This window comes from Taudactylus pleione, unplaced genomic scaffold (assembly GCF_031769625.1).
Source record: "Taudactylus pleione unplaced genomic scaffold, aTauple2 ptg000202l, whole genome shotgun sequence".
In the NCBI taxonomy this organism is placed as follows: Eukaryota; Metazoa; Chordata; class Amphibia; order Anura; family Myobatrachidae; genus Taudactylus; species Taudactylus pleione.
The window spans coordinates 14,857,366-14,871,538 of record NW_028284604.1 but is presented as its reverse complement, the minus strand read 5'-3'; positions in this window follow the sequence as shown (position 1 = coordinate 14,871,538).

The window sequence follows — 14,173 nt, the reverse complement described above, 5'->3', positions numbered from 1 at the left end:
AAAATGTACACTTCTTTAATCCAGACTCTACACACATCAAAGGAGTTAGGGTTAGGCTAGGTGAAGGGGAGGTTAGGCACCCCAGGGGGCAATTAAGGTTAGGCACCCCCCTGGGAGGGTTAGGTTTAGGGTGTGGGAAAGAGGGTTAGGTTTAGGCACCAATGAGGGGAGGATAGGGTTAGGCACTAAGGAGGGAGGTTAGGGTCAGGCACCACTAAAGAAGGGTTAGGCTTAGGGTAGGGAGAGGGAAGTGTTACGGTACTTACAACCCCCGGTCGGGATTTCGAAACCGTCAGTCTTCCACTGCCGGTTTTTGATCCGACAGCTATTCAGCCACCAGCAGTACATACCGATTCCCATTTTTATGTATTGTAAACTAACCCATGTCAACCAGCAATTTTTCAGTGACACAGGTGTATTACTATAAAGACAAGTGTTGAGGTTAAACATTGTTTTGTTGGGCAGCAGATGTTCCCACAGTCCTATTTGATGGAGTTCTGTATTCTAAAGGTTTAAACAAAATAAAAAGGTTAATGACTAAATGTAATATACGTAGTGACAGACAGGGGTCTACAGGCTTACATATAAGATTATGACCCGCTGATTTCTACAAAATCTCAGCGATGTAATTTTTTAGCAGGGGTACGTGGCTCCATTTGATTTAATATATTTTATCTATAGTAGTTGGATTCTAGGTTTCTTTAGGTCCCCATCACCTTATCATGGTTTTTATATACAGTGTACTATATGCGTTCACTAAGTGCCATTAACAATAGATGTCATTGTTCCATATTTTGCACCATAGAGGCAATTCTAGGAGACTGTCCCACTATCCCGATGGCCAACACTTTTGTCTCAACTGAGACTGGAGCCTAGCACTTGGTATGCCCACAGATATTTACAACATCCCCAATGTTGTGAAGAGGCTACATTACACATGACCACATTTTTGGTGGTGTCACATATATTCAGTATCTCGAATCAAAATATTGTAATTTTGGGAGGTACTGTGTGCAGTGTAGTACAGGTCCAGGCTTGTCACAAAATGTTGCCAAAATACAGTCATCATCTTAAGCCTCTGCTGACCTTGGTAAGTATCAGAAGTTTAAATGATATAGGCAACATCTCCCATATCAGATCTGTTACATTTTGTTGATTTACTCATTTATTTTATAACTTTCAGTTTAAATATTTAATTAAAGGTGACTTACTACAGTGAGTATGTTTGGTCAAATAATAAGGCATTAAAAACAGATACTGCCATAAAAACTGCAATAATAGTATCAAGGTATGAGAAGTCAGAAAATACGAGATGGCAAATTATGTTACAGACTCCTATGACAGCAAATTAAATTAATAAACACAGAAATAATAGATGCAATATAACTTTGTAAATGTAAAATAATTTACATTACCCATTAGTGCTCTAGCAATATAAACACCTTGTATTTCCATGACAGAATCTTGAATGCATCTTTTCAATATTCTAACACTTGAATTGAAATATTTATTGTCATATTAAAATGACTAATTATCAGTCATTACCTTGTCAGTTCTTAATTAACAAAGTAACTTTGCAAGGAAAATATCTATCCCTAGGAAATTATTACTGCATTGATAAAATGCAGTGTTTATCTAACAGAGATAAAGTGGGCTATATTTTATTCACAGGAAATGGGCACAAATGTATAAAGTAGAAAATAGACAAGATAATATTCATAATATTTGTCGCTACACACTGTAAAACACTTTTAAACTAATTATCACAAATCTTAAAAAAACACATTTAAAATTATCATATTTTCATAACTCAAATTCTTCCAATTCTTTTTTTAACTCTCACTGTAAATAATGAAATCTAATACACAAATATCTTGACTGTTCTTTTACTTTGCAATTAAACTGAGTTAAAGTTGTATTAATATATAAAGTAGTTGTACCATGGGCCTGATTCAAAGATGAACTGATTTGCACAGCCAAACACAAGCGGCTGTACAAATCTATCCATCTTCTATGCAAATGCAGAAGGAGTTGTCGGACACCACCTTGCTGTATTAGCGATCCCAGCACTGCAACCGCTGTTGAAGGCTGTGATCACCATCGGACGCGATGGCTGCTACTTTGGTCAGGCTGCAGGAGCTGAAGCTTCCCGCAACCTGACTGGGTGCTAGCCATGTAAGAGGCCAGGAATCTGCATCCATCTACACAGACCCTGGCCTTGTCCCTCATTGAAAACAGGGTCAACAGACTGGGAATTGGGACCAGACATGCTCCCACTCCACACCCCAAACAGGGCTTGGGGGGATCTGCAAGTGAGATCACAGGACCCATTCTGCACATGTGCAGAATGGGTCCTGCACACAGGCGCAGACCCCTAACAATCGGAGATGTACGTTCATTATCAAATCAGGTCCCATGTTACAAATAGTCCAATGTTTCAGAGTACTACAGCACTCTTTTCTCAAGGTAACATACCTTAAACATACATACACAATACTTATCTATATATTTAAAATGAAATGTTGTGACTCACTGACTGATTGCTATAATGTTCCCTCCGTAGATGCTTATTTGCATATCAAGTTTCCAATGAGCAGGCCACATTTCACATGTTCCTCTATTTATCTGCCAGTGTAAATATCCATATACAGTATGTGTGGTCATTCACAGAACTTAAACTTTTGCATTAGCAGGTATATCATTTACTGTAACAATGTGAGGATTTGTAATGTGTAATACTTTTTAGCCTTTGTTTAGCCCTGGTCCATACTGTATGCCTGTTTTATCTATCTGTTATTCTGACCTAGCCAGACAGGAAGTAACTAAACAATGTAACATCTCACACAAAAAGCACCGCATGGGTTAAATTCCACCTCTGCAGGGGACACTCAGGATTTAAGCCAATTACTCTGTCATTGTTCCTTCTACAGTATTTGCCTCTTTGTTCATCTCTGAACTTTGGTAGTCAGCACAGAGCCAAGCCAGCATGTGTTTGTCAGGGAAATGTTATCTGGGGGAGGTACAGTAGGAAGGAGGGACAGGATAATGAACCACACCAATCAGGACTTACTGTAAGCCAATTACCCTGTAATTGTTCTATGTGCTTCCCTTTGTTCAACTCTGAACTTTGGTAGTCAGCACGGAGCCAAGCCAACATGTGTTTGTCAGGGAAGTTATATAGAGGGATCAATATTCTGCTATACCAAATCAATACTTTAATGTTTTTATTTTAATTTATGATGTTTCTGCTTAATATTTTAACATGATTGTCAGAGACAGAGAGGAAACAGAGAGAAGGGGATGGAGAGATAGAGTGGGAGAAAGAAAAGAGAGAGAGAGAGAGAGAGAGAGAAGGTTTTGAAATACACTTACCAGCCACTGACAGTGGTGAAGATGCAGGCTGTCACCAGTCACAGCAGGCAGTATGCTGTCAGGAGATGGGAGCAAGTCCTACACAGCATCCATGCAGACTCATGTGCTTTGTTCAGCACTCAATTCATCCTGACTGTGGGGAAGCCTCTGGGGAAGATCTTTTGCCCGAGTGCACCACGGCAACTATGAAGCACCCAGTGAGTGCAATGGTGTGGGGCAGCATGGCCAGCCATGGTGTGGGATGTTTGACTGTCGTTGATGGCAATATCAATGCCAAAAAGTATCAAGAAGCAGTGCTAGAGGCAAAACTGTTGCCCACAATCGAGGATTTACTCAAAGTTGACCCACAGAAGTGTAAATTTCAGCAGGATGGAGCACCATGCCACACCGCCAACAGTTCCATGCAGTGGTTCGGTGATCACCAAATCACTGTCCTACATTGGCCAGGAAATAGTCCGGATTTAAATCTGATAGAAAATCTTTGGTCAAGGCTTAAGGTGATGGCATCATGAAAAAAATCCAAGTAACAAGAGAGAGCTGATCAAAGCCATAATCCAGGCCTGGTACCACGTGATTTCACCTGAAGATCTGGGATGTCTGGTTCGCTTGATGCCTCAACAAATCAAAGCTATTCTTAAAAACAGAGTATATCCAACAAAATATTAATTTCGTGTATTACTGAAATTGCATATTTTTTTTCCATAATAAAAGCATAACTGTAAAACTGGATTTACTGTATTTCTCACTGGAAATTTGACAAATGACAACTTAAAAATAAATAGTAATGATTATACTCAATTATACTGTACTTCGATTGGAATATAAATTATAAGTGGTTATAATGTAAAAATAATTACTAAATGCAACATTTTAAAAATTTCCTAAAAGTTTCCAGAATTAATTCCACTTGTGTAAGCAGTGTTAGGAGACAGTGTAAAATGAGAATGTTCCAGCCAATCAGCTCCCAGCTGCCATGTCATAGGCTGTGTTTGAAAAATGACAGTTGGGAGCTGATTGGCTGGTACCTTATCTCTTTTCACTCTGGCTCCTAACACTGCTTAGTAAATAGACCCCTGAGTTTCCATCTAGCAGGCCACATTTCACATACCCTGTATACTGCTGATCACTCCATAGCCTCCCACTGCCTTGGTGCACGCTCGGTGGCCATGTTGTGAGTCGCGTATAAACCCATATAGTGCTGTGTATCATACTAGCCCATTAACTGACCCTAGGCATATTTGTATATCGAGTTACAAAAGATCAGCCTCACTTTACATGTCCTATATGCCATTATTCTCATACCCAGTTGCATACAGTATGTGGTGTAGGGGTATAACTACCTGTACTATGTTTCCCAACATGAGCCAGGAGGGACAAAATGCTGTATTCCTGGACTTCCCTTTCAATTAATGATTGCCATCACCTGTGGTGGAACACGTTTATTGTCAAATACTGTAACTTGCTCAACACAGCTGATGGCATTCATCAATTCAGAGAGATGTTCAAGAATAGAGCTTTTAATCCTACTGTAATGTTGGTTTATTAAGTACTGTAACTACAGTAATACCCCTTTCCAGGGATATTTTTCTGGAAAAATAGGTTCAGAAATTGTGGGTGGAGCTACTAGGGGTGGAGCTATAGAAAAGCCAATATACAGTATATACAACATACTGTACATACAGTACTTGGATATCTAATTTAGACTGTGTAATATATATATATATATATATATTTATGGAAAATAGTGATGGAACGGCGCCTTTAGTGTACCAGTTCTTTTTAGATATTTAGCAACAACACTGTTCATATAGAGTCCATATAATATTTATCCTGACGGGATCTCCGTGTATAATGTCCCAAGTGTATATCTAAAAAAAAAGAAGAGAATAAAAACCAACATAGTGTAACCTGATATAAAGTCTTAATATAAGATATGAGACTGTGCTGATTGCACAGACTAGAAATGGTGTCAGAGAAAATGAAAACCAGCAATCACCAGCACCCAAATAAATGCAAGCCTCATACCGGATAACACTTTTTCATACAGCAATATAATTAGGGTCTCTTCTCCTTAAGCACCAATCCGCTCCAAGTTAGATATGTAAATATAAAAGAGAGAGCCTCCAGATCGTGTGATACGTTTTTTAACATACACAATGTGTCAAGAATTTAGAACTGTGCTGATTATACAGAGTTATACCAAAATAGAAATGGTGTCAGAGAAAATAGCAACCAGCAACACCCAAATAAATGTAAGCCTCGTACTGGATGACACTTTTCATACAGCAATGTAAATAAGATCTCTTCTCCTTAAACATAAGTCAGTTCCAAGATATGTAAATATAAAAGAGAGAGCCTCCAGATCGTGTGATACGTTTTTTTACATACACAATATTTATTTAGAAATACGAAAAATCCTCGTACCATATAGATATTAAAAGTAAGCTTATCTGTCCAAAGTGTTGTGGAGGTAATATACAGGTGGTCCAATCTCCAACTCAACATGTTTTGTCCCGCTTGTAGTCTCTGGGGACTTCTTCAGGAGTAGATTTAACAATCTACTAGGGTTGGAGCTATAGAAAAGCCAATATACAGTATATACAATATATTGTACATACAGTACTTGTATATCTAATATAGACTGTATATATATATATATATATATATATATATATAGTGTGTATGTGTACAGTATGTATATATATATATATATTTTTTATTATTATTTTTTTATTGAATATATATCTACTGTAGAAAAAAATGTACTCAATATAGCCTTTAAACTAAAACTTACAGTATCTTATTAAAAGTAAATGTTGGCCTATCATACTGTAGTTAACGAGTGGTACAGGAACTGAGTTCTTGATGAAAAATAGCCCTGCCCCTTTCACACAGAAAATAGCAAAATACCCTATTTTTATCCTGCATTTGTAGCATAGGTTAATTTGATGGTCTCACTTTATACCACCTTTTCGCACAGACAATCAAATTACTGGGTTATACAGTAGCACTTTGAACCAGTGATTTGCAGATCGACATGAGCATTTATTCTGTGTGAAAGGGTCCACGCAGGTTGAAATTACCAGGTCATTGACCGTGGTAAAATGTAAGGTTAAAGTCTCAGGGTGACCCTTTCACACAGTAAAATTCTCCGTGTTCATCAGCAAATTACTGTACCAGGTACAGTAAAGTGCTGTACCTGCTAATTTAATTTTCTGAAAGGGGTATTACTATAGTTGTATAGAGTAGCGGCACATATTTGAAAGTACAATACATACAGTGCTGTAATGTGAAAAAAATTATATTTCCACTATTTTGCTTAATACTGTATTTACAGTGTCTATATACTTGTGTATTTCAGAGTGCACTGAACAGTGAAAATGGTGAAGAGTAGAGCTTTTTACAGTGGTGCTTATTCTTGCCCACCTCCACTGAGCAAGAGGCTGAGTGCAGTAGTGCCACAACGGTCAACAACAAAACCTTCCAAGAAGAAAGCAGGGAAGGAAAATGTATCTGTACCTGTCAAGGTGAGGAAGAATGCAAAGGCCAAGTGCATGTCTTTGTATCAGGAGATACAAAGGAGATAATGGACAAATGAATGTGGAGCAACCAATGAACATGGATACCCAGGAGGAAAGATCAGTGATCGATGCACCAAATCCACTGAATGAAGAATTGGACACCTTGGAGCCTCTGGTTTGTACACCCATGAAAGATGCATCCCATTCACCAGCCTGTTGAAAACTGTCATTTGAAGAACAGATTGAATGCACATGTAGCTGTGCTCAGATGGTGAGAGACCTTGAGGGAAAAGTGTGTCATCTGTAGGCAAAAATTTATACTTTGAAAGAAGGGCTGAAGGACACAGTTGCAGAAGCAATGAAAGAAGCCATCCGGCAAACTAAAGAAGAATGGCAAGAGGTCGCTGCCCTGCGTAACAGGAACAAACAGGACCAGGCAGTACAGTATGATCTGGAAATGGTCACGCCTGATGAAATTGACCCTGAGGACTACAATGACCTTGAGGATTACAACTTGGAGACTGCACCATCATTCCATTTACTAGACATGGACACTACAGTGGCATCACAACACTTGGACATTACACCAGTGCCATCATCCAGCCTGCCTCATTTGAAGATTACTCCTGTGGCATTGTATCGCCTGCCCGAACTGTCAGCTGAAGCAACAAGAATCAACAATGCAAGCTTACCTGTACTTTCACCAGGAACACCTATCATGTCAAGCACCCCAGCACCACAGACTGTATTTGGAACACCCTTGCCAGATATGCTATTGGCTATAATAAGCATTGAAAAGGACAATGAACTTTACAGAGCTGGCAATGGTGAGAAGCATCGTTATGCCCAAGCGATCTTTCAAGAACATGTGCCCTACGACCTTTACTGCAACTGGACCAAGTGTGTGAACTTTGATGGCAGTCGAAAGAAAGTACCAATCCCCAAGTATCTCCGGTGAGAATCTGTGTGTCGCTGTCTTTTACTGTCTGTTTGTCTATGCCTATCCTCCTTTCTTTAGGGCGTACAGTGGACCTTGTAATCTGGTGCGAGGCTGAGTCTTCACCTGGTGCATGAGCACCTACAGTATATTGGGATCTGAGGCCAAAAGTGCAAGTGATGATTCTCACTTAAAACCCAAATCTTTTTGTGTAGTCCTTGGTCCGGTAGGGCGTATCAGTGAGCCATGAGGTAGGACGGTTCTCACGTCATCTCCTTCCTCCTAGGTAGTCGTGCCCGTGTCCAACTTGGAATTCTAGGACCGTCTGAGCAGCATACGGGCTGAAGGTGAGAGGGTGCGATGCAAGCTATGGAAGTACACCTGCACAGCACCAGGCACTGCGCTGCACCCCTCTTAGAAATGCCTGCTAATGTCAAAGTGTAATAAATACAGTTGTGGAGTAAAGACTTACTAAAAAAAACTGCAGTAATGTATATACTGTAGTAGATTCATATTGTATACTGTTAAACTATAGCAGTGAATATATTTTTAATTTACTGTACACTACTGTGTTTGACCTACAGTACTTACAATAATCATATTTGTTTACTTTTTCTAATTGGCATCATGCAGTGACCATTGGCAAATCCATTTTGTTTTCATCTTATTTACAGTAAAAGCATGCATTAAAAAGGTGTGATTAACTGCATACAGTATATTATGTTATGTTAAGTAAAATAATTGTTATTAATTTTTAAAATTGATGTTTTTGTGTAATTATTTCAAACTTTAAGTGCGTCTGAGACCCAACGCGTGCATCTGTCATTGCAAGGTACAGTTGGGGTTGTTGGAAATAATGTAGTGAGTTTGACACAGTACCCCAACAGTAGTGAACAAGAATTAATCTTACTGTAAATCAGTACATGACATACAGTACAGTATGAACTAGGGGTGTGCACCGGCCACTTTTCGTGTTTTGTGTTTTGGTTTTGGATCTGGATCTTTCTTCGTGTTTTGGATCTGGATTGGTTTTGCCAAAACCACCCTTCCGTGTTTTGGGTTCTGGGTTTTGTGTTTTGGATCTGTATTTTTTTTTTAAAAAGCATAAAAACAGCTAAAATCACAGAATTTGTAGGTTTTTCTGCTCCTATGCTATTATTAACCTCAATAACCTTAATTTCCACTCATTTCCAGTCTATTCTGAACACCTCACACCTCACAATAGTGTTTTTATGTCCAAAACGTTGCACCGAGGTAGCTGGATGACTATGCTAAGCGACACGAGTGGGCGGCACAAACACGTGACCCGTCTAGGCGTGAAACTGCAGTGGCAGACAGGATGGCAGTTTGAAAAACTAGGCCCCAAACTGTACATAATGCAAAGAAAAAAAAGAGGTGCAAGATGGAATTGTCCTTGGGCCCTCCCACCCACCCTTATGTTGTATAAACAGGACATGCACACTTTAACAAACCAATCATTTCAGCGCCAGGGTCTGCCACACAACTGTGGCTGAAATGATTGGTTCGTTTGGGCCCCCACAAAACAAGCTGGCAATTAATGTGTCCCTGCACAAACTGGCTCTATGGAGGCAAGATGTCATCCTCATCCTCCTCATCCACCGATTCCTCACCCTCTTCAGTGTGTACATCCTCATCCTCACAAAGTATTAACTCGTCCCCACTTGAATCCACCACCACAGGTCCCTCTGTACCTTCTGGAGGCTGGTCTCCCTGGAAGAGCTGATAATTCATTTTGATGAACATCATCTTCTCCACATTCTGTGGAAGCAACCTCCTACGCCTTTCGCTGACAAGGTTCCCGGCTGCACTAAACACTCTTTCGGAGTACACACTGGAGGGGGGGCAACTCAGGTAAAATAGAGCCAGTTTGTACAGGGGCCTCCAAATTGCCTCTTTTTCCTGCCAGTACAGGTATGGACTGTCTGCCATGCCTACTTGGATGCTGTCACCGATGTAATCCTCCACCATTCTGTCAATGGTGACAGTATCATATGCAGTGACAGTAGACATGTCAGAAATTGTTGCCAGGTCCTTCAGTCCAGACCAGATGTCCAAACTTGGTCCTGCCTGCCCTGCATCACCGCCAGCGGGTTGCTTAGGATACCTAAGTTTTTTCCTGGCAGCCCCAGTTGCAGGAGAAAATGAAGAAGGAGCCGTTGACGTGTCACGTTCCGCTTCAGCTGACAGTGTGTTCACCAGCAGGTCTTTGCACCTCTGCAGGCTTGTGTCGGCCGGAAAGAGAGACACCACATAGGCTTTAAACCTAGGATCGAGCACGGTGGCCAAAACGTAGTGGTCTGATTTCAACAGATTGACCACCCTGGAATCCTGGCAAAGCGAATGAAGGGCTTCATCCACAAGTCCCACATGCCGAGCGGAATCGCTCCGTCTTAGCTCCTCCTTCACTTTCTCCAGCTGCTTCTGCAAAAGCCTGATGAGGGGAATGACCTGACTCAAGCTGGCAGTGTCTGAACTGACTTCACGTGTGGCAAGTTCGAAGGGCTGGAGAACCTTGCACAACACGGAAATCATTCTCCACTGCGCTTGAGTCAGGTGCATTCCCCCTCCTTTGCCTATGTCATAGGTGGATGTATAGGCTTGTATGGCCTTTTGCTGCTCCTCCATCCTCTGAAGCATATAGAGGGTTGAGTTCCACCGCGTCACAACCTCTTGCTTCAGGTGATGGCGGGGCAGGTTCAAGAGTGTTTGCTGGCGCTCCAGTCTTCGGCACGCAGTCGCTGAATGGCGAAAGTGGCCAGAAATTTTTCGGGCCACCCAAAGCGTCTCCTGCACGCCCCTGTCGCTTTTCAGAAAATTCTGCACCACCAAGTTTATTGTGTGAGCAAAACATGGGACGTGCTGGAATTTGCCCAGATGTAATGCCCGCACAATATTGGTGGCGTTGTCAGATATCACAAATCCCCAGGAGAGTCTAAGTGGGGTAAGCCACTGGGCGATGATTTCCCTCAGTTTCTCTAAGAGGTTGTCGGCGGTGTGCCTCTTACTGAAACCGGTGATACACAGCGTAGCCTGCCTTGTAACGAGCTGGCATTTCTGAGATGCTGCTACTGGTGACGCTGCTGCTGTTGCTGTGTAAGGTGATACATCTACCCAGTGGGCTGTCACAGTCATATAGTCCTTAGTCTGCCCTGTTCCACTTGTCCACATGTCCGTGGTTAAGTGGACATTGTGTACAACGGCATTTTTCAGGACACTGAGGACACTTTTTCTGACGTTTCTGTACAGTCTCGGTATCGCCTGCCTAGTGAAGTGGAATCTAGACGGGATTTGGAACCGGGGACACACTACCTCCATCAATTGTCTAAATCCCACTGCACTAATGGCGGATACCGGACGCACGTCTAACACCAACATAGCAGTCAAGGCCTCAGTTATACGTTTTGCTTCAGGATGACTGCTGTCGTACTTCATCCTCCTCGCTAAGGACTGTTGGAGGGTCAATTGTTTAGTAAAAGTAGTGGTGTTCCTACTTCCTCTCTGGGATGATGAACGACTCCCAGCAGCAGCAACAGCAGCAGCGGCAGCAGTAGGCGTAGCAATGCAGGATCCTCCAGAGGAATCCCGGATAGGAGAGTCAGTCATGCCAGTGACATGGCCTGCAGGACTACTTCCGATCCTGACTAAGGAGGAAATTGACGAGGAGGGAGTTGACGGTGTGGTTTGCAGGCGCTTGGATACAACAGGACAACGGGATTTAGGTGTCCCTGGACTGCTTACGGTCTTAGCCAAAGTTTCTGAACTTGACAGTAACTTTTTATGAACGCGCTGCAGGTGCCGTATAAGGGAGGATGTTCCTAGGTGGTTGACGTCCCTACCCCTACTTATTTCACCTTTACATATGGTACATATGGCAAGACAGTTGTTGTCCGGATTTGGATAGAAATATTGCCAGACCAAAGAGGTGGAATGTTTGGTCTTCTGCCCAGGCATGACCGTGATGGGCTTTTTCATCCCACGGACAACAACTGTCTCCCCCGGAGCCTGATTTAAACAAACCACATCACCATCAGAATCCTCCTCGCCAACTTCCTCCTCAGCGCCAGCTACACCAGTATCCTCATCCTGTTGTACTTCAACAGTGACATCTTCAATTTGCATATCAGCAAGTGGACTGTGGGTGCTCCTTTCAGCACTTGCAGGGGGCGTGCAAATGGTGGAAAGAGCCACCTCTTCCCGTCCAGTGCTGGGAAGGTCAGGCATCGCAACCACCACCACACTTGGACTCTCCTTGGGGATTTGTGATATCTTCTTAGAAAGCACAGTTCTTCGCTGTGCTTTTGCCAGCTTAACTCTTTTGATTTTTTTAGTGGGAGGAGGGCTTCCATCGTCATGTGAAGCTGAACCACTAGTCATGAACATACTAGGGATCGACCTTAGCCGTTCCTTGCCACTCCGTGTCGTAAATGGCATATTGGCAAGTTTACGTTTCTCTTCAGCTGATTTAAATGTCTTTTTCAAGGTCATTTTCCTGAACTTTGCCATTTGGGATTGTATGTGCCCTCTACTATGACATTGGGCATCGGCCTTGGCAGACGACGTTGATGGCATGTTATCGTCTATGTCATGACTAGTGGCAGCAGCTTCAGCACTAGGAGGAAGTGGTTCTTGATCTTTCTCTATTTTATTTTTATCGGAGAAAGTTTGGTCCTCCATTTATGTTATATCGATTTGATATATACGTGCGGCTAAACACAGAAAATAATTTTTTTTTTGGTTTGGACTGGAGTGTACTTTGTGGGTTACAGCACCCTTTAACGGTCAAGCCAGCCGGCCCTTTACTTATGACACAGGCGCACGCTTGGCACTACTTTGTTGATGCACGTGCGGCTACTGCGCACACAATTCACAAACACAGAAAATAATTTTTTTTTTGGTTTGGACTGGAGTGTACTTTCGGGGGTTACAGCACCCTTAACGGTCAAGCCAGCCGGCCCTTTACTTATGACACAGGCGCACGCTTGGCACTACTTTGTTGATGCACGTGCGGCTACTGCGCACACAATTCACAAACACAGAAAATAATTTTTTTTTGGTTTGGACTGGAGTGTACTTTCGGGGGTTACAGCACCCTTTAACGGTCAAGCGAGCCGGCCCTTTACTTATGACACAGGCGCACGCTTGGCACTACTTTGTTGATGCACGTGCGGCTACTGCGCACACAATTCACAAACACAGAAAATAATTTTTTTTTTGGTTTGGACTGGAGTGTACTTTCGGGGGTTACAGCACCCTTAACGGTCAAGCCAGCCAGCCCTTTACTTATGACACAGGCGCACGCTTGGCACTACTTTGTTGATGCACGTGCGGCTACTGCGCACACAATTCACAAACACAGAAAATAATTTTTTTTTGGTTTGGACTGGAGTGTACTTTCGGGGGTTACAGCACCCTTTAACGGTCAAGCCAGCCGACCCTTTACTTATGACACAGGCGCACGCTTGGCACTACTTTGTTGATGCACGTGCGGCTACTGCGCACACAATTCACAAACACAGAAAATATATTATTTTTTTAGCACTTGGGGGGAGCACCCCTGATGGACAGAGCACCCCCTGGACAACACTACAGCACTCCTTTAGGACTGGGACACTGCACAGGACTTTGGAGTGGACACAGCCCCTATGGAGAACTGACTGCACAACACAGTCCAGCCAGCCCCTATGGACTTTGAAGTAGTGGACACAGCCTCTATTAACAACAGCAGCACAGCACAACACAGCCAGCCCCTATGGACTTTGAAGTAGTGGACAACAGCAGCACTACACTACACTACACTACACAGCCCTAACTCCCACCCTCCCTCTTCACTGTCCACAGCCGAGTGAGAAAATGGCGCCGACGTGGGTACCTTATATAGGATCCAAAACCCGCGAGACTCGGAAGGCGGGATGATGACGTTTTGCCTCGATTTCAGATCCGAGTCAGGCGGGAAAAGTCGAGCCTGATTCGGATCGGACTCGGATCGGGGGGGCTCGGGGGGGTTCGGATTTCAGAAATCCGAACCCGCTCACCCCTAGTATGAACTATCGTGCACGTTCTAATGAGATTTTTATATTAGATCGTATGCAATAGCAGAAGATGCAGCACAGATTAGGGAGTATCTGTGAAAAAAACAGATCACAGATGCATGCACGGATCAGTGCATTCCGTGTTGCAAGCAGCTACAGTGTGATAACAAAAAGTCAATAAGACACAGATGCATAATCCAGATACCCCTCTTTCAAACAGAGCCCACTACTAATTTCTAAAGTCATGAAATCACTATACCTGTAGTATCTAAGGCCCCCATTTATTAATGAGT